At 38.9% G+C, this 22721-nt stretch overlaps 1 long non-coding RNA gene across 2 annotated transcripts; it reads left to right on the top strand.

The window, feature by feature from the left end:
* Positions 1-423: 423 nt before the first annotated feature.
* LOC130328627 (uncharacterized) lies at positions 424-22521 on the top strand. 2 transcript variants are annotated; one of them, XR_008872528.1, is made up of 3 exons: positions 424-695; positions 6122-6308; positions 22406-22521. It is a non-coding gene; the product is annotated as an uncharacterized LOC130328627 (long non-coding RNA). The 2 variants fall into 2 exon arrangements; XR_008872529.1 differs by lacking the exon at positions 424-695 and adding an exon at positions 3016-3031.
* The last annotated feature ends 200 nt before the right edge of the window (positions 22522-22721 follow it).

The raw sequence follows: 22721 nt of genomic DNA, 5'->3' as shown, positions 1-22721 counted from the left end.
TAATACTCCCCCTCCCTTCCGACTCCTCCCCCACAGACTGTAATACTCCCCCTCCCCTCTGACTCCTCCCCCACAGACTGATACTCCCCCTCCCCTCTGACTCCTCCCCCCAGACTGTAATACTCCCCCCTCCCCTCTGACTCCTCCCCCCACAGACTGTAATACTACCTCTCCCTTCTGACTCCTCCCCACAGACTGTGATACTCCCCCTCCCCTCTGACTCCTCCCCCCACAGACTGTAATACTCCCCCTCCCCTCCGACTCCTCCCCCGGATCGTTACATTCAGGATGCGCCTGCAGTTTACTGCCCGGTGACCGTTCCTTTGTGGTTGCTAGGTAACAGCGCCCCTCTGGCTGTGGCCCCCGCCCGGTCTCCGCTTACCGCCGCCGTAGGCAGGCTGTGCATCTCTGGCGCCGCTGTTTCCTCTCACACCGTCCCGCCACTCTCCGAACTCCACAACAACCGGAACCCCGCCTCCTAACGTCACCAGCACACGTGACCTGCGTACCCGGATGAGAGAAGGAAGCTACGAGTACCGACGTCATCAGTCAGCGCTGGGATTCCCTTATATACGTTACTTATGTGCGCGACGTGGTGACGTCAAACGTCGCTTCGCTCTTGACGTTCGCTTCTGCGCGACGAGCCTCTTAGGTTCCCGCCAAATCGTGTGTGGAAAGAGTGACAGCGGCGGAAGGTGAGTGCGGACTGCAGTGAGTGCGGACCACAGTGAGTGACAGCGGCGGAAGGTGAGTGCGGACTGCAGTGAGTGACGGCGGCGGAGGGTGAGTGAGTGCGGACTGCAGTGAGTGACAGCGGCGGAAGGTGAGTGACGGCGGCGGAGGGTGAGTGAGTGCGGACCACAGTGAGTGACGGCGGCGGAAGGTAGGTGAGTGAGTGCGGACTGCAGTGAGTGACAGCGGCGGAAGGTGAGTGCGGACTGCAGTGAGTGACGGCGGCGGAGGGTGAGTGACAGCGGCGGAAGGTGAGTGAGTGCGGCGGAGGGTGAGTGCGGACTGCAGTGAGTGCGGACCACAGTGAGTGACAGCGGCGGAAGGTAGGTGAGTGAGTGCGGACTGCAGTGAGTGACAGCGGCGGAAGGTGAGTGAGTGCGGACTGCAGTGAGTGACAGCGGCGGAAGGTGAGTGAGTGCGGACTGCAGTGAGTGACAGCGGCGGAAGGTGAGTGCGGACTGCAGTGAGTGACGGCGGCGGAAGGTGAGTGACGGCGGCGGAGGGTGAGTGCGGACTGCAGTGAGTGACGGCGGCGGAGGGTGAGTGAGTGCGGACTGCAGTGAGTGACAGCGGCGGAAGGTGAGTGACGGCGGCGGAGGGTGAGTGAGTGCGGACCACAGTGAGTGACGGCGGCGGAAGGTAGGTGAGTGAGTGCGGACTGCAGTGAGTGACAGCGGCGGAAGGTGAGTGCGGACTGCAGTGAGTGACGGCGGCGGAGGGTGAGTGACAGCGGCGGAAGGTGAGTGAGTGCGGCGGAGGGTGAGTGCGGACTGCAGTGAGTGCGGACCACAGTGAGTGACAGCGGCGGAAGGTAGGTGAGTGAGTGCGGACTGCAGTGAGTGACAGCGGCGGAAGGTAGGTGAGTGAGTGCGGACTACAGTGAGTGATGGCGGCGGAAGTGAGTGAGTGCGGACTGCAGTGAGTGACAGCGGCGGAAGGTGAGTGAGTGCGGACCACAGTGAGTGACAGCGGCGGAGGGTGAGTGCGGACCACAGTGAGTGACAGCGGCAGAAGGTGAGTGAGTGCGGACCACAGTGAGTGGCGGAGGGTGAGTGAGTGCGGACCACAGTGAGTGACAGCGGCGGAAGGTGAGTGAGTGCGGACCGCAGTGAGTTACAGCGGCGGAAGGTGAGTGAGTGCGGACCACAGTGAGTGACGGCGGCGAAGAGTGAGTGACGGCGGCAGAGGGTGAGTGAGTGCGGACCGCAGTGAGTGACAGCGGCGGAAGGTGAGTGCGGACTGCAGTGAGTGCGGACTACAGTGAGTGACGGCGGCGGAGGGTGAGTGAGTGCGGACCACAGTGAGTGACAGCGGCGGAAGGTGAGTGAGTGCGGACCACAGTGAGTGACAGCGGTGGAAGGTAGGTGAGTGAGTGCGGACTGCAGTGAGTGACAGCGGCGGAGGGTGAGTGCGGACCACAGTGAGTGACAGCGGCGGAGGGCGAGTGCGGACCACAGTGAGTGACAGCGGCAGAAGGTGAGTGAGTGCGGACTACAGTGAGTGACAGCGGCGGAGGGTGAGTGCGGACCACAGTGAGTGACAGCGGCGGAGGGTGAGTGCGGACCACAGTGAGTGACAGCGGCAGAAGGTGAGTGAGTGCGGACTACAGTGAGTGACGGCGGCGGAGGGTGAGTGAGTGCGGACCGCAGTGAGTGACGGCGGCGGAAGGTGAGTGAGTGCGGACCACAGTGAGTGACGGCGGCGGAAGGTGAGTGAGTGCGGACCGCAGTGAGTGACAGCGGCGGAAGGTGAGTGAGTGTGGACCGCGTGAGTGACAGCGGCGGAAGGTGAGTGAGTGCGGACCGCAGTGAGTGACAGCGGCGGAAGGTGAGTGAGTGCGGACTGCAGTGAGTGACGGCGGCGGAGGGTGAGTGCGGACCACAGTGAGTGACGGTGGCGGAGGGTGAGTGCGGACTGCAGTGAGTGACGGCGGCGGAAGGTGAGTGAGTGCGGACCACAGTGAGTGACGGCGGCGGAGGGTGAGTGCGGACCACAGTGAGTGACAGCGGCGGAAGGTGAGTGACGGCGGCGGAGGGTGAGTGAGTGCGGACTGCAGTGAGTGACGGCGGCGGAGGGTGAGTGCGGACCACAGTGAGTGACAGCGGCGGAAGGTGAGTGAGTGCGGACTGCAGCGAGTGATGGCGGCGGATGGTGAGTGCGGACCACAGTGAGTGACGGCGGCGGAGGGTTAGTGCGGACCACAGTGAGTGACGGAGGCGGAAGGTGAGTGCAGACTGTAGTGAGTGACGGCGGCGGAGGGTGAGTGAGTGCGGACCGCAGTGAGTGACAGCGGCGGAAGGTGAGTGAGTGCGGACTGCAGCGAGTGACGGCGGCGGAGGGTGAGTGCGGACCACAGTGAGTGGCGGCGGCGGAAGGTGAGTGAGTGACGGCGGCGGAAGGTGAGTGAGTGCGGACCACATTGAGTGATGGTGACCGGGTGGGTGAGTGCGGACGAGAGTGAGTGACAGGGTGGGTGAGTGCGGACGAGGGTGAGTGACAGGGTGGGTGAGTGCGGACGAGGGTGAGTGACAGGGTGGGTGAGTGCGGACGAGGGTGAGTGACAGGGTGGGTGAGTGCGGACGAGGGTGAGTGACAGGGAGGGTGAGTGACAGGGTGGGTGAGTGCGGACGAGGGTGAGTGACAGGGTGGGTGAGTGCGGACGAGGGTGAGTGACAGGGTGGGTGAGTGCGGACGAGGGTGAGTGACAGGGTGGTGAGTGCGGACGAGGGTGAGTGACTGGGTGGTTGAGTGCGGACGAGGGTGAGTGACAGGGTGGGTGAGTGCGGACGAGGGTGAGTGACAGGGTGGGTGAGTGCGGACGGGAGGGCGGGGGTCCTCGCACTGTGACCAACGGAGCTACGACCTGATCCTGTCCAGACCGGACACCACGGCAACTAGACAGCAGGTCCTGTCTAGTCTGTAGTGATTACATGGGGGCACTTCATTCAGTCTATGGTGGGGGGGGGCACTTCATTCACAGTCTATGGTGGGGGGGGGCACTTCATTCACAGTCTATGGTGGGGGGGGGCACTTCATTCACAGTCTATGGTGGGGGGGGGCACTTCATTCACAGTCTATGGTGGGGGAGGCACTTCATTCACAGTCTATGGTGGGGGGGGGCACTTCATTCACAGTCTATGGTGGGGGGGGGCACTTCATTCACAGTCTGTGGGGGGGGCACTTCATTCACAGTCTGTGGTGGGGGCACTTCATTCACAGTCTGTGGTGGGGGCACTTCATTCACAGTCTGTGGTGGGGGGCACTTCATTCACAGTCTGTGGTGGGGGGCACTTCATTCACAGTCTGTGGTGGGGGCACTTCATTCACAGTCTGTGGTGGGGGGGGCACTTCATTCACAGTCTGTGGTGGGGGCACTTCATTCACAGTCTGTGGTGGGGGCACTTCATTCACAGTCGGTGGGGGGGGGGGCACTTCATTCACAGTCTGTGGTGGGGGGCACTTCATTCACAGTCTGTGGTGGGGGGCACTTCATTCACAGTCTGTGGTGGGGGCACTTCATTCACAGTCTGTGGTGGGGGGGCACTTCATTCACAGTCTGTGGTGGGGGGCACTTCATTCACAGTCTGTGGGGGGGGGCACTTCATTCACAGTCTGTGGGGGGGGGCACTTCATTCACAGTCTGTGGGGGGGGGCACTTCATTCACAGTCTGTGGGGGGGGGCACTTCATTCACAGTCTGTGGGGGGGGGGCACTTCATTCACAGTCTATGGTGGGGGGGGGCACTTCATTCACAGTCTATGGTGGGGGGGGGCACTTCATTCACAGTCTATGGTGGGGGGGGGCACTTCATTCACAGTCTATGGTGGGGGGGGGCACTTCATTCACAGTCTGTGGTGGGGGGGCACTTCATTCACAGTCTGTGGTGGGGGGGCACTTCATTCACAGTCTGTGGTGGGGGCACTTCATTCACAGTCTGTGGTGGGGGCACTTCATTCACAGTCTATGGTGGGGGGGGGGCACTTCATTCACAGTCTATGGTGGGGGGGGGGGCACTTCATTCACAGTCTATGGTAGGGGGGGGGGCACTTGCTCCATTCTCAGTCTTTCCCGGCACAGGGGGTTGGTATCTTTTATTATGTTGGTGCTGATGATCTTTATTGTGTTGGTGATGATGATCTTTATTGTGTTGGTGCTGATGATCTTTATTATGTTGGTGCTGATGATCTTTATTATGTTGATGCGGATGATATTATGTTGGTGCTGATGATATTTATTGTGTTGATGCGGATGATATTATGTTGGTGCTGATGATATTGTGTTGGTGATGATGATCTTTATTGTGTTGGTGATGATGATCTTTATTATGTTGGTGCTGATGATCTTTATTATGTTGGTGATGATGATCTTTTGTGTTGGTGATGATGATCTTTATTGTGTTGGTGATGATGATCTTTTGTGTTGGTGATGATGATCTTTATTGTGTTGGTGATGATGATCTTTATTGTGTTGGTGATGATGATCTTTATTATGTTGGTGCTGATGATCTTTATTATGTTGGTGATGATGATCTTTTGTGTTGGTGATGATGATCTTTATTGTGTTGGTGATGATGATCTTTTGTGTTGGTGATGATGATCTTTATTGTGTTGGTGATGATGATCTTTATTGTGTTGGTGATGATGATCTTTATTATGTTGGTGCTGATGATCTTTATTATGTTGGTGATGATGATCTTTTGTGTTGGTGATGATGATCTTTATTGTGTTGGTGATGATGATCTTTTGTGTTGGTGATGATGATCTTTATTGTGTTGGTGATGATGATCTTTATTATGTTGGTGATGATGATCTTTATTGTGTTGGTGCTGATGATCTTTATTATGTTGGTGCTGATGATCTTTATTGTGTTGGTGCTGATGATCTTTATTGTGTTGGTGCTGATGATCTTTATTGTGTTGGTGCTGATGATCTTTATTGTGTTGGTGCTGATGATCTTTATTGTGTTGGTGCTGATGATCTTTATTGTGTTGGTGCTGATGATCTTTATTATGTTGGTGCTGATGATCTTTATTGTGTTGGTGCTGATGATCTTTATTGTGTTGGTGCTGATGATCTTTATTGTGTTGGTGCTGATGATCTTTATTGTGTTGGTGCTGATGATCTTTATTGTGTTGGTGCTGATGATCTTTATTGTGTTGGTGCTGATGATCTTTATTGTGTTGGTGCGGATGATCTTTATTGTGTTGGTGCGGATGATCTTTATTGTGTTGGTGCGGATGATCTTTATTGTGTTGGTGCGGATGATCTTTATTGTGTTGGTGCGGATGATCTTTATTGTGTTGGTGCGGATGATCTTTATTGTGTTGGTGCTGATGATCTTTATTGTGTTGGTGCTGATATTCTTTATGACTCTCCTCCGCCCCCTTCAGGTCGTCTGCAGGATAACGACCTGTGAGCACCATGTCTCCGCTCGCTCTGCACGGCTCCATCCGTATCCACTGCCTGAATATGGGGACGTCTAAGTGGAAGGAGGGCAGATGTGAGGTGATGGAGAAGGACAGCAGGTTTACCCTTGTGGTCAACTTCAAGGCCGGGGGAGCGCCAGCAAAATTCCAGGTTGGTTATTATTTACATTCCCAGATGGTAAGAGGAGGAGCAGATGAGTGTCCATAACACTGGAGGGAGCCTTAAAGGGATTGTCTAGGAGTACAAAAAATATGGCCGCCTTCTTCCAGAGTCTTATCATGGCTTGTATTGTGGCTCAGCACTATTGGAATAAATGTGGCAGAGCTGCAATACCATGTGTATCCTGAGTACAGATGTGGTGCTGCATCTCATCTTTTTACAAACACTAGAACGCCAGCAAAAGCTAAATTACATGGTAAAACTGCCCCTCCCCCGCCCTCAGACTAGTGAATTAAACCTACAGTACAATCCCATAAGATTATATAGGATCTAATCACAACATGACAATTGTATTATATACAGTACAATCCCATAAGATTATATAGGATCTAACCACAACATGACAATTGTATTATATACAGTACAATCCTATAAGATTATATAGGATCTAACCACAACATGACAATTGTATCATCTACAGTACAATCCCATAAGATTATATAGGATCTAACCACAACATGACAATTGTATTATATACAGTACAATCCCATAAGATTATATAGGATCTAACCACAACATGACAATTGTATTATATACAGTACAATCCCATAAGATTATATAGGATCTAACCACAACATGACAATTGTATTATATACAGTACAATCCATAAGATTATATAGGATCTAACCACAACATGACAATTGTATTATATACAGTACAATCCCATAAGATTATATAGGATCTAACCACAACATGACAATTGTATTATATACAGTACAATCCCATAAGATTATATAGGATCTAATCACAACATGACAATTGTATCATATACAGTACAATCCTATAAGATTATATAGGATCTAACCACAACATGACAATTGTATTATATACAGTACAATCCCATAAGATTATATAGGATCTAACCACAACATGACAATTGTATTCTATACAGTACAATCCCATAAGATTATATAGGATCTAACCACAACATGACAATTGTATTATATACAGTACAATCCCATAAGATTATATAGGATCTAACCACAACATGACAATTGTATCATCTACAGTACAATCCCATAAGATTATATAGGATCTAACCACAACATGACAATTGTATTATATACAGTAAAATCCCATAAGATTATATAGGATCTAACCACAACATGACAATTGTATTATATACAGTACAATCCCATAAGATTATATAGGATCTAACCACAACATGACAATTGTATTATATACATTACAATCCCATAAGATTATATAAGATCATATACAGTACAATCCCATAAGATTATATAGGATCTAACCACAACATGACAATTGTATTATATACAGTACAATCCCATAAGATTATATAGGATCTAACCACAACATGACAATTGTATTATCTACAGTACAATCCCATAAGATTATATAGGATCTAACCACAACATGACAATTGTATCATCTACAGTACAATCCCATAAGATTATATAGGATCTAACCACAACATGACAATTGTATTATATACAGTACAATCCTATAAGATTATATAGGATCTAACCACAACATGACAATTGTATTATATACAGTACAATCCCATAAGATTATATAGGATCTAACCACAACATGACAATTGTATTATATACAGTACAATCCTATAAGATTATATAGGATCTAACCACAACATGACAATTGTATTATATACAGTACAATCCCATAAGGATATATAGGATCTAACCACAACATGACAATTGTATTATATACAGTACAATCCTATAAGATTATATAGGATCTAACCACAACATGACAATTGTATTATATACAGTACAATCCCTTAAGGATATATAGGATCTAACCACAACATGACAATTGTATTATATACAGTACAATCCTATAAGATTATATAGGATCTAACCACAACATGACAATTGTATTATATACAGTACAATCCCATAAGATTATATAGGATCTAATCACAACATGACAATTGTATTATATACAGTACAATCCTATAAGATTATATAGGATCTAACCACAACATGACAATTGTATTATATACAGTACAATCCCATAAGATTATATAGGATCTAACCACAACATGACAATTGTTTTATATACATTACAATCCCATAAGATTATATAAGATCATATACAGTACAATCCCATAAGATTATATAGGATCTAACCACAACATGACAATTGTATTATATACAGTACAATCCCATAAGATTATATAGGATCTAACCACAACATGACAATTGTATTATCTACAGTACAATCCCATAAGATTATATAGGATCTAACCACAACATGACAATTGTATTATATACAGTACAATCCCATAAGATTATATAGGATCTAACCACAACATGACAATTGTATTATATACAGTACAATCCCATAAGATTATATAGGATCTAACCACAACATGACAATTGTATTATATACAGTACAATCCCATAAGATTATATAGGATCTAACCACAACATGACAATTGTATTATATACAGTACAATCCCATAAGATTATATAGGATCTAACCACAACATGACAATTGTATTATATACAGTACAATCCCATAAGATTATATAGGATCTAATCACAACATGACAATTGTATCATATACAGTACAATCCTATAAGATTATATAGGATCTAACCACAACATGACAATTGTATTATATACAGTACAATCCCATAAGATTATATAGGATCTAACCACAACATGACAATTGTATTCTATACAGTACAATCCCATAAGATTATATAGGATCTAACCACAACATGACAATTGTATTATATACAGTACAATCCCATAAGATTATATAGGATCTAACCACAACATGACAATTGTATTATCTACAGTACAATCCCATAAGATTATATAGGATCTAACCACAACATGACAATTGTATCATCTACAGTACAATCCCATAAGATTATATAGGATCTAACCACAACATGACAATTGTATTATATACAGTACAATCCTATAAGATTATATAGGATCTAACCACAACATGACAATTGTATTATATACAGTACAATCCCATAAGATTATATAGGATCTAACCACAACATGACAATTGTATTATATACAGTACAATCCTATAAGATTATATAGGATCTAACCACAACATGACAATTGTATTATATACAGTACAATCCCATAAGATTATATAGGATCTAACCACAACATGACAATTGTATTATATACAGTACAATCCCATAAGATTATATAGGATCTAACCACAACATGACAATTGTATTATATACAGTACAATCCTATAAGATTATATAGGATCTAACCACAACATGACAATTGTATTATATACATTACAATCCCATAAGATTATATAGGATCTAACCACAACATGACAATTGTATTATATACAGTACAATCCCATAAGATTAAATAGGATCTAACCACAACATGACAATTGTATTATATACAGTACAATCCCATAAGATTATATAGGATCTAACCACAACATGACAATTGTATTATATACATTACAATCCCATAAGATTATATAGGATCTAACCACAACATGACAATTGTATTATATACAGTACAATCCCATAAGATTATATAGGATCTAACCACAGCATGACAATTGTTTTATATACAGTACAATCCCATAAGATTATATAGGATCTAACCACAACATGACAATTGTATTATATACAGTACAATCCTATAAGATTATATAGGATCTAACCACAACATGACAATTGTATTATATACAGTACAATCCCTTAAGGATATATAGGATCTAACCACAACATGACAATTGTATTATATACAGTACAATCCTATAAGATTATATAGGATCTAACCACAACATGACAATTGTATTATATACAGTACAATCCTATAAGATTATATAGGATCTAACCACAACATGACAATTGTATTATATACAGTACAATCCCATAAGATTATATAGGATCATATACAGTACAATCCCATAAGATTATATAGGATCTAACCACAACATGACAATTGTATTATATACAGTACAATCCCATAAGATTATATATAGAGATGAGTGAACTTACAGTAAATTCGATTAGTCATGAACTTCTCTGCTCGGCAGTTGATGACTTATTCTGTATAAATTAGTTCAGCTTTCTGGTGCTCCGGTGGCTGGAAAAGGTGGATACAGTCCTAGGAAAGAGTCTCCAGCCACCGGAGCACCAGAAAGCTGAACTAATTTATACAGAATAAGTCATCAACTGCCGAGCAGAGAAGTTCATGACTAATCGAATTTACTGTAAGTTCACTCATCTCTATATATAATCTTATGGGATTGTACTGTATATAATACAATTGTCATGTTGTGGTTAGATCCTATATAATCTTATGGGATTGTACTGTAGATGATACAATTGTCATGTTGTGGTTAGATCCTATATAATCTTATGGGATTGTACTGTATATAATACAATTGTCATGTTGTGGTTAGATCCTATATAATCTTATAGGATTGTACTGTATATAATACAATTGTCATGTTGTGGTTAGATCCTATATAATCTTATGGGATTGTACTGTATATAATACAATTGTCATGTTGTGGTTAGATCCTATATAATCTTATAGGATTGTACTGTATATAATACAATTGTCATGTTGTGGTTAGATCCTATATAATCTTATGGGATTGTACTGTATATAATACAATTGTCATGTTGTGGTTAGATCCTATATAATCTTATGGGATTGTACTGTATATAATACAATTGTCATGTTGTGGTTAGATCCTATATAATCTTATGGGATTGTACTGTAGATAATACAATTGTCATGTTGTGGTTAGATCCTATATAATCTTATGGGATTGTACTGTATATAATACAATTGTCATGTTGTGGTTAGATCCTATATAATCTTATGGGATTGTACTGTATATAATACAATTGTCATGTTGTGGTTAGATCCTATATAATCTTATGGGATTGTACTGTATATAATACAATTGTCATGTTGTGGTTAGATCCTATATAATCTTATAGGATTGTACTGTATATAATACAATTGTCATGTTGTGGTTAGATCCTATATAATCTTATGGGATTGTACTGTATATAATACAATTGTCATGTTGTGGTTAGATCCTATATAATCTTATAGGATTGTACTGTATATAATACAATTGTCATGTTGTGGTTAGATCCTATATAATCTTATGGGATTGTACTGTAGATAATACAATTGTCATGTTGTGGTTAGATCCTATATAATCTTATAGGATTGTACTGTATATAATACAATTGTCATGTTGTGGTTGGATCCTATATAATCTTATGGGATTGTACTGTATATAATATAATTGTCATGTTGTGGTTAGATCCTATATAATCTTATAGGATTGTACTGTATATAATACAATTGTCATGTTGTGGTTAGATCCTATATAATCTTATGGGATTGTACTGTATATAATACAATTGTCATGTTGTGGTTAGATCCTATATAATCTTATGGGATTGTACTGTATATAATACAATTGTCATGCTGTGGTTAGATCCCATATAATCTTATGGGATTGTACTGTATATAATACAATTGTCATGTTGTGGTTAGATCCTATATAATCTTATGGGATTGTACTGTATATAATACAATTGTCATGTTGTGGTTAGATCCCATATAATCTTATGGGATTGTACTGTATATAATACAATTGTCATGCTGTGGTTAGATCCTATATAATCTTATGGGATTGTACTGTATATAATACAATTGTCATGTTGTGGTTAGATCCCATATAATCTTATAGGATTGTACTGTATATAATACAATTGTCATATTGTGGTTAGATCCTATATATCCTTATGGGATTGTACTGTATATAATACAATTGTCATGTTGTGATTAGATCCTATATAATCTTATGGGATTGTACTGTATATAATACAATTGTCATGTTGTGATTAGATCCTATATAATCTTATGGGATTGTACTGTATATAATACAATTGTCATGTTGTGGTTAGATCCTATATAATCTTATAGGATTGTACTGTATATAATACAATTGTCATGTTGTGGTTAGATCCTATATAATCTTATAGGATTGTACTGTATATAAAACAATTGTCATGTTGTGGTTAGATCCTATATAATCTTATGGGATTGTACTGTATATGATCCTATATAATCTTATGGGATTGTACTGTAGATAATACAATTGTCATGTTGTGGTTAGATCCTATATAATCTTATAGGATTGTACTGTATATAATACAATTGTCATGTTGTGGTTAGATCCTATATAATCTTATGGGATTGTACTGTATATAATACAATTGTCATGTTGTGGTTAGATCCTATATAATCTTATAGGATTGTACTGTATATAATACAATTGTCATGTTGTGGTTAGATCCTATATAATCTTATGGGATTGTACTGTAGATAATACAATTGTCATGTTGTGGTTAGATCCTATATAATCTTATAGGATTGTACTGTATATAATACAATTGTCATGTTGTGGTTGGATCCTATATAATCTTATGGGATTGTACTGTATATAAAACAATTGTCATGTTGTGGTTAGATCCTATATAATCTTATAGGATTGTACTGTATATAATACAATTGTCATGTTGTGGTTGGATCCTATATAATCTTATGGGATTGTACTGTATATAAAACAATTGTCATGTTGTGGTTAGATCCTATATAATCTTATGGGATTGTACTGTATATAATATAATTGTCATGTTGTGGTTAGATCCTATATAATCTTATAGGATTGTACTGTATATATAATACAATTGTCATGTTGTGGTTAGATCCTATATAATCTTATGGGATTGTACTGTATATAATACAATTGTCATGTTGTGGTTAGATCCTATATAATCTTATGGGATTGTACTGTAGATAATACAATTGTCATGTTGTGGTTAGATCCTATATAATCTTATGGGATTGTACTGTAATATGATCCTATATAATCTTATGGGATTGTAATGTATATAATACAATTGTCATGCTGTGGTTAGATCCTATATAATCTTATGGGATTGTACTGTATATAATACAATTGTCATGTTGTGGTTAGATCCTATATAATCTTATGGGATTGTACTGTATATAATACAATTGTCATGTTGTGGTTAGATCCTATATAATCTTATGGGATTGTACTGTATATAATACAATTGTCATGTTGTGGTTAGATCCTATATAATCTTATGGGATTGTACTGTATATAATACAATTGTCATGTTGTGGTTAGATCCTATATAATCTTATAGGATTGTACTGTATATAATACAATTGTCATATTGTGGTTAGATCCTATATATCCTTATGGGATTGTACTGTATATAATACAATTGTCATGTTGTGGTTAGATCCTATATAATCTTATAGGATTGTACTGTAGATGATACAATTGTCATGTTGTGGTTAGATCCTATATAATCTTATAGGATTGTACTGTATATAAAACAATTGTCATGTTGTGGTTAGATCCTATATAATCTTATAGGATTGTACTGTATATAATACAATTGTCATGTTGTGGTTAGATCCTATATAATCTTATAGGATTGTACTGTATATAATACAATTGTCATGTTGTGGTTAGATCCTATATAATCTTATAGGATTGTACTGTATATAATACAATTGTCATGTTGTGGTTAGATCCTATATAATCTTATAGGATTGTACTGTATATAATACAATTGTCATGTTGTGGTTAGATCCTATATAATCTTATGGGATTGTACTGTAGATAATACAATTGTCATGTTGTGGTTAGATCCTATATAATCTTATGGGATTGTACTGTAGATGATACAATTGTCATGTTGTGGTTAGATCCTATATAATCTTATGGGATTGTACTGTATATAATACAATTGTCATGTTGTGATTAGATCCTATATAATCTTATAGGATTGTACTGTATATAATACAATTGTCATGTTGTGGTTAGATCCTATATAATCTTATGGGATTGTACTGTATATAATACAATTGTCATGTTGTGATTAGATCCTATATAATCTTATGGGATTGTACTGTATATAATACAATTGTCATGTTGTGGTTAGATCCTATATAATCTTATGGGATTGTACTGTATATGATCCTATATAATCTTATGGGATTGTACTGTAGATAATACAATTGTCATGTTGTGGTTAGATCCTATATAATCTTATGGGATTGTACTGTATATGATCCTATATAATCTTATGGGATTGTACTGTATATAATACAATTGTCATGTTGTGGTTAGATCCTATATATCCTTATGGGATTGTACTGTATATAATACAATTGTCATGTTGTGGTTAGATCCTATATAATCTTATAGGATTGTACTGTATATAATACAATTGTCATGTTGTGGTTAGATCCTATATAATCTTAGGGGATTGTACTGTAGATGATACAATTGTCATGTTGTGGTTAGATCCTATATAATCTTATGGGATTGTACTGTATATAATACAATTGTCATGTTGTGGTTAGATCCTATATAATCTTATGGGATTGTACTGTATATGATCCTATATAATCTTATAGGATTGTACTGTATATAATACAATTGTCATGTTGTGGTTAGATCCTATATAATCTTAGGGGATTGTACTGTAGATGATACAATTGTCATGTTGTGGTTAGATCCTATATAATCTTATGGGATTGTACTGTATATAATACAATTGTCATGTTGTGGTTAGATCCTATATAATCTTATGGGATTGTACTGTATATAATACAATTGTCATGTTGTGGTTAGATCCTATATAATCTTATGGGATTGTACTGTATATGATCCTATATAATCTTATAGGATTGTACTGTAGATAATACAATTGTCATGTTGTGGTTAAATCCTATATAATCTTATGGGATTGTACTGTATATGATCCTATATAATCTTATAGGATTGTACTGTAGATGATACAATTGTCATGTTGTGGTTAGATCCTATATAATCTTATGGGATTGTACTGTATATGATCCTATATAATCTTATAGGATTGTACTGTAGATAATACAATTGTCATGTTGTGGTTAAATCCTATATAATCTTATGGGATTGTACTGTATATAATACAATTGTCATGTTGTGGTTAGATCCTATATAATCTTATGGGATTGTACTGTATATGATCCTATATAATCTTATGGGATTGTACTGTAGATGATACAATTGTCATGTTGTGGTTAGATCCTATATAATCTTATAGGATTGTACTGTATATAATACAATTGTCATGTTGTGGTTAGATCCTATATAATCTTATGGGATTGTACTGTATATAATACAATTGTCATGTTGTGATTAGATCCTATATAATCTTATAGGATTGTACTGTATATAATACAATTGTCATGTTGTGGTTAGATCCTATATAATCTTATGGGATTGTACTGTATATAATACAATTGTCATGTTGTGGTTAGATCCTATATAATCTTATGGGATTGTACTGTATATAATACAATTGTCATGTTGTGGTTAGATCCTATATAATCTTATAGGGTTGTACTGTATATAATACAATTGTCATGTTGTGGTTAGATCCTATATAATCTTAGGGGATTGTACTGTATATAATACAATTGTCATGTTGTGGTTAGATCCTATATAATCTTATAGGATTGTACTGTATATAATACAATTGTCATGTTGTGGTTAGATCCTAAATAATCTTATGGGATTGTACTGTATATAATACAATTGTCATGTTGTGGTTAGATCCTATATAATCTTATGGGATTGTACTGTAGATGATACAATTGTCATGTTGTGGTTAGATCCTATATAATCTTATAGGATTGTACTGTATATAATACAATTGTCATGTTGTGGTTAGATCCTATATAATCTTATGGGATTGTACTGTATATAATACAATTGTCATGTTGTGGTTAGATCCTATATAATCTTATGGGATTGTACTGTATATGATCCTATATAATCTATGGGATTGTACTGTATATAATACAATTGTCATGTTGTGGTTAGATCCTATATAATCTTATGGGATTGTACTGTATATAATACAATTGTCATGTTGTGGTTAGATCCTATATAATCTTATAGGATTGTACTGTATATAATACAATTGTCATGTTGTGGTTAGATCCTATATAATCTTATGGGATTGTACTGTATATAATACAATTGTCATGTTGTGGTTAGATCCTATATAATCTTAGGGGATTGTACTGTAGATGATACAATTGTCATGTTGTGGTTAGATCCTATATAATCTTATGGGATTGTACTGTATATAATACAATTGTCATGCTGTGGTTAGATCCTATATAATCTTATAGGATTGTACTGTATATAATACAATTGTCATGTTGTGTGTTAGATCCTATATAATCTTATGGGATTGTACTGTATATGATCCTATATAATCTTATAGGATTGTACTGTATATAATACAATTGTCATGTTGTGGTTAGATCCTATATAATCTTAGGGGATTGTACTGTAGATGATACAATTGTCATGTTGTGGTTAGATCCTATATAATCTTATGGGATTGTACTGTATATAATACAATTGTCATGTTGTGGTTAGATCCTATATAATCTTATGGGATTGTACTGTATATAATACAATTGTCATGTTGTGGTTAGATCCTATATAATCTTATGGGATTGTACTGTAGATGATACAATTGTCATGTTGTGGTTAGATCCTATATAATCTTATGGGATTGTACTGTATATGATCCTATATAATCTTATAGGATTGTACTGTAGATAATACAATTGTCATGTTGTGGTTAAATCCTATATAATCTTATGGGATTGTACTGTATATAATACAATTGTCATGTTGTGGTTAGATCCTATATAATCTTATGGGATTGTACTGTATATGATCCTATATAATCTTATGGGATTGTACTGTAGATGATACAATTGTCATGTTGTGGTTAGATCCTATATAATCTTATAGGATTGTACTGTATATAATACAATTGTCATGTTGTGGTTAGATCCTATATAATCTTATGGGATTGTACTGTATATAATACAATTGTCATGTTGTGATTAGATCCTATATAATCTTATAGGATTGTACTGTATATAATACAATTGTCATGTTGTGGTTAGATCCTATATAATCTTATGGGATTGTACTGTATATAATACAATTGTCATGTTGTGGTTAGATCCTATATAATCTTATGGGATTGTACTGTATATAATACAATTGTCATGTTGTGGTTAGATCCTATATAATCTTATAGGATTGTACTGTATATAATACAATTGTCATGTTGTGGTTAGATCCTATATAATCTTATAGGATTGTACTGTATATAATACAATTGTCATGTTGTGGTTAGATCCTATATAATCTTATAGGATTGTACTGTATATAATACAATTGTCATGTTGTGGTTAGATCCTATATAATCTTATGGGATTGTACTGTAGATACAATTGTCATGTTGTGGTTAGATCCTATATAATCTTATGGGATTGTACTGTAGATAATACAATTGTCATGTTGTGGTTAGATCCTATATAATCTTATGGGATTGTACTGTATATGATCCTATATAATCTTATAGGATTGTACTGTATATAATACAATTGTCATGTTGTGGTTAGATCCTATATAATCTTAGGGGATTGTACTGTAGATGATACAATTGTCATGTTGTGGTTAGATCCTATATAATCTTATGGGATTGTACTGTATATAATACAATTGTCATGCTGTGGTTAGATCCTATATAATCTTATAGGATTGTACTGTATATAATACAATTGTCATGTTGTGGTTAGATCCTATATAATCTTATGGGATTGTACTGTAGATGATACAATTGTCATGTTGTGGTTAGATCCTATATAATCTTATGGGATTGTACTGTATATGATCCTATATAATCTTATAGGATTGTACTGTAGATAATACAATTGTCATGTTGTGGTTAAATCCTATATAATCTTATGGGATTGTACTGTATATAATACAATTGTCATGTTGTGGTTAGATCCTATATAATCTTATGGGATTGTACTGTATATGATCCTATATAATCTTATGGGATTGTACTGTAGATGATACAATTGTCATGTTGTGGTTAGATCCTATATAATCTTATGGGATTGTACTGTAGATGATACAATTGTCATGTTGTGGTTAGATCCTATATAATCTTATGGGATTGTACTGTATATAATACAATTGTCATGTTGTGATTAGATCCTATATAATCTTAGGGGATTGTACTGTATATAATACAATTGTCATGTTGTGGTTAGATCCTATATAATCTTATGGGATTGTACTGTATATAATACAATTGTCATGTTGTGGTTAGATCCTATATAATCTTATGGGATTGTACTGTATATAATACAATTGTCATGTTGTGGTTAGATCCTATATAATCTTATGGGATTGTACTGTATATAATACAATTGTCATGTTGTGGTTAGATCCTATATAATCTTATGGGATTGTACTGTAGATAATACAATTGTCATGTTGTGGTTAGATCCTATATAATCTTATGGGATTGTACTGTATATGATCCTATATAATCTTATGGGATTGTACTGTAGATGATACAATTGTCATGTTGTGGTTAGATCCTATATAATCTTATGGGATTGTACTGTATATGATCCTATATAATCTTATGGGATTGTACTGTAGATGATACAATTGTCATGTTGTGGTTAGATCCTATATAATCTTATAGGATTGTACTGTATATAATACAATTGTCATGTTGTGGTTAGATCCTATATAATCTTATGGGATTGTACTGTATATAATACAATTGTCATGTTGTGGTTAGATCCTATATAATCTTATGGGATTGTACTGTAGATAATACAATTGTCATGTTGTGGTTAGATCCTATATAATCTTATGGGATTGTACTGTATATAATACAATTGTCATGTTGTGGTTAGATCCTATATAATCTTATGGGATTGTACTGTATATAATACAATTGTCATGTTGTGGTTAGATCCTATATAATCTTATGGGATTGTACTGTATATAATACAATTGTCATGTTGTGGTTAGATCCTATATAATCTTATGGGATTGTACTGTATATAATACAATTGTCATGTTGTGGTTAGATCCTATATAATCTTATAGGATTGTACTGTATATAATACAATTGTCATGTTGTGGTTAGATCCTATATAATCTTATGGGATTGTACTGTATATAATACAATTGTCATGTTGTGGTTAGATCCTATATAATCTTATAGGATTGTACTGTATATAATACAATTGTCATGTTGTGGTTAGATCCTATATAATCTTATAGGATTGTACTGTATATAATACAATTGTCATGTTGTGGTTAGATCCTATATAATCTTATAGGATTGTACTGTATATAATACAATTGTCATGTTGTGGTTAGATCCTATATAATCTTATAGGATTGTACTGTATATAATACAATTGTCATGTTGTGGTTAGATCCTATATAATCTTATGGGATTGTACTGTATATGATCCTATATAATCTTATAGGATTGTACTGTATATAATACAATTGTCATGTTGTGGTTAGATCCTATATAATCTTATGGGATTGTACTGTATATAATACAATTGTCATGTTGTGGTTAGATCCTATATAATCTTATGGGATTGTACTGTATATAATACAATTGTCATGTTGTGGTTAGATCCTATATAATCTTATGGGATTGTACTGTAGATGATACAATTGTCATGTTGTGGTTAGATCCTATATAATCTTATGGGATTGTACTGTAGATGATACAATTGTCATGTTGTGATTAGATCCTATATAATCTTATGGGATTGTACTGTAGATAATACAATTGTCATGTTGTGGTTAAATCCTATATAATCTTATGGGATTGTACTGTAGATAATACAATTGTCATGTTGTGGTTAGATCCTATATAATCTTATAGGATTGTACTGTATATAATACAATTGTCATGTTGTGGTTAGATCCTATATAATCTTAGGGGATTGTACTGTATATAATACAATTGTCATGTTGTGGTTAGATCCTATATAATCTTATGGGATTGTACTGTAGATAATACAATTGTCATGTTGTGGTTAGATCCTATATAATCTTATGGGATTGTACTGTATATGATCCTATATAATCTTATGGGATTGTACTGTATATAATACAATTGTCATGTTGTGGTTAGATCCTATATAATCTTATAGGATTGTACTGTATATAATACAATTGTCATGTTGTGGTTAGATCCTATATAATCTTATAGGATTGTACTGTATATAATACAATTGTCATGTTGTGATTAGATCCTATATAATCTTATGGGATTGTACTGTAGATAATACAATTGTCATGTTGTGATTAGATCCTATATAATCTTATAGGATTGTACTGTATATAATACAATTGTCATGTTGTGATTAGATCCTATATAATCTTATGGGATTGTACTGTATATAATACAATTGTCATGTTGTGGTTAGATCCTATATAATCTTAGGGGATTGTACTGTATATAATACAATTGTCATGTTGTGGTTAGATCCTATATAATCTTATGGGATTGTACTGTAGATAATACAATTGTCATGTTGTGGTTAGATCCTATATATTCTTATGGGATTGTACTGTAGATAATACAATTGTCATGTTGTGGTTAGATCCTATATAATCTTATGGGATTGTACTGTAGGTTTAATTCACTAGTCTGAGGGATTTCTTTACTTTCATTACAGAATTATAGGAGATTTAATACCACACTTTAGTTAGGGGGGATTAGTCATTCTAGGTATTTTTTTACCCTGTGATCCAGCTTTTGCTGGGGTCTGGGGTCTTGGTGTTTACCCCTTCCCCGCCTGGGACTTTTTGTTGGTTTTGTACATTTCATCTCCAGCACCATAGGAGTAAGTAGAGACAAGAGAAAAAACACGAAAGGTTAAGAGCCGGACCCCTCAGATGCCGATGAGGAGACTGGAGCGGTGACCTAAGAGGCAGTAATGACCTCTGCCGGGGTCACACCTTATATAAACCTGAGGGGCTTCAGTCTGTAAAATATAGGGGGCTCCACTGCTCTCATCAGGTGACCAAGAAGCAATCAGTTTGGATTACCTCTGCGGCCTTTACCCCAGCGGTGCCCACTATCCCCTCAGCCTATGGGGCCGTCCTGGGTCCTGACGCTGGTTTATTCTGTGCCCACTATCCCCTCTGCCTATGGGGCCGTCCTGGTTCCTGATGCTGGTTTATTCTGTGCCCACTATCCCCTCTGCCTATGGGGCCGTCCTGGTTCCTGACGCTGGTGTTTTCTGTGCCCATTATCCCCTCAGCCTATGGGGCCGTCCTGGGTCCTGACGCTGGCTTATTCTGTGCCCACTATCCCCTCAGCCTATGGGGCCGTCCTGGGTCCTGACGCTGGCTTATTCTGTGCCCACTATCCCCTCAGCCTATGGGGCCGTCCTGGGTCCTGACGCTGGATTATTCTGTGCCCACTATCCTCTCAGCCTATGGGGCCGTCCTGGGTCCTGACGCTGGATTATTCTGTGCCCACTATCCCCTCAGCCTATGGGGCCGTCCTGGGTCCTGACGCTGGATTATTCTGTGCCCACTATCCCCTCAGCCTATGGGGCCGTCCTGGGTCCTGACGCTGGATTATTCTGTGCCCACTATCCTCTCAGCCTATGGGGCCGTCCTGGTTCCTGACGCTGGTTTATTCTGTGCCCACTATCCCCTCAGCCTATGGGGCCGTCCTGGGTCCTGACGCTGGATTATTCTGTGCCCACTATCCTCTCAGCCTATGGGGCCGTCCTGGGTCCTGACGCTGGATTATTCTGTGCCCACTATCCCCTTAGCCTATGGGGCCGTCCTGGTTCCTGACGCTGGTTTATTCTGTGCCCACTATCCTCTCAGCCTATGGGGCCGTCCTGGGTCCTGACGCTGGATTATTCTGTGCCCACTATCCTCTCAGCCTATGGGGCCGTCCTGGGTCCTGACGCTGGTTTATTCTGTGCCCACTATCCCCTCAGCCTATGGGGCCGTCCTGGTTCCTGACGCTGGATTATTCTGTGTCATCTATAACCAGAAAATGTTCTTCTCTTCAGCTCAATCAGAACATCAAGCACATCGTCCTGAGGCCGGTGGGGACAAAGCAGTCGCGCCTTCTGCTCACCATGAAAGATTCAGTTCTCTGACCATTGATAAGGTCCCAAGCAAAGAGGCCGAGGAGCTGAGACACATACTGGAGTCCATCAACCTGGACAAGACGCATACCGGTGAGAGGGGACGGCAGGTGGTCTGTACACCATACTGGGCGCTGTGGGCAGGAAGTCATTAGGGATATGGGGGGGGGGATGCAGGCAGGAAGTCATTAGGGATATGGGGGGGATGCAGGCAGGAAGTCATTAGGTATATGGGGGG

This window comes from Hyla sarda, unplaced genomic scaffold (genome assembly GCF_029499605.1).
Source record: "Hyla sarda isolate aHylSar1 unplaced genomic scaffold, aHylSar1.hap1 scaffold_3104, whole genome shotgun sequence".
In the NCBI taxonomy this organism is placed as follows: Eukaryota; Metazoa; Chordata; class Amphibia; order Anura; family Hylidae; genus Hyla; species Hyla sarda.
Note: the sequence above shows the minus strand (reverse complement) of the source record. Positions and strands in the feature narration are given on the sequence as shown.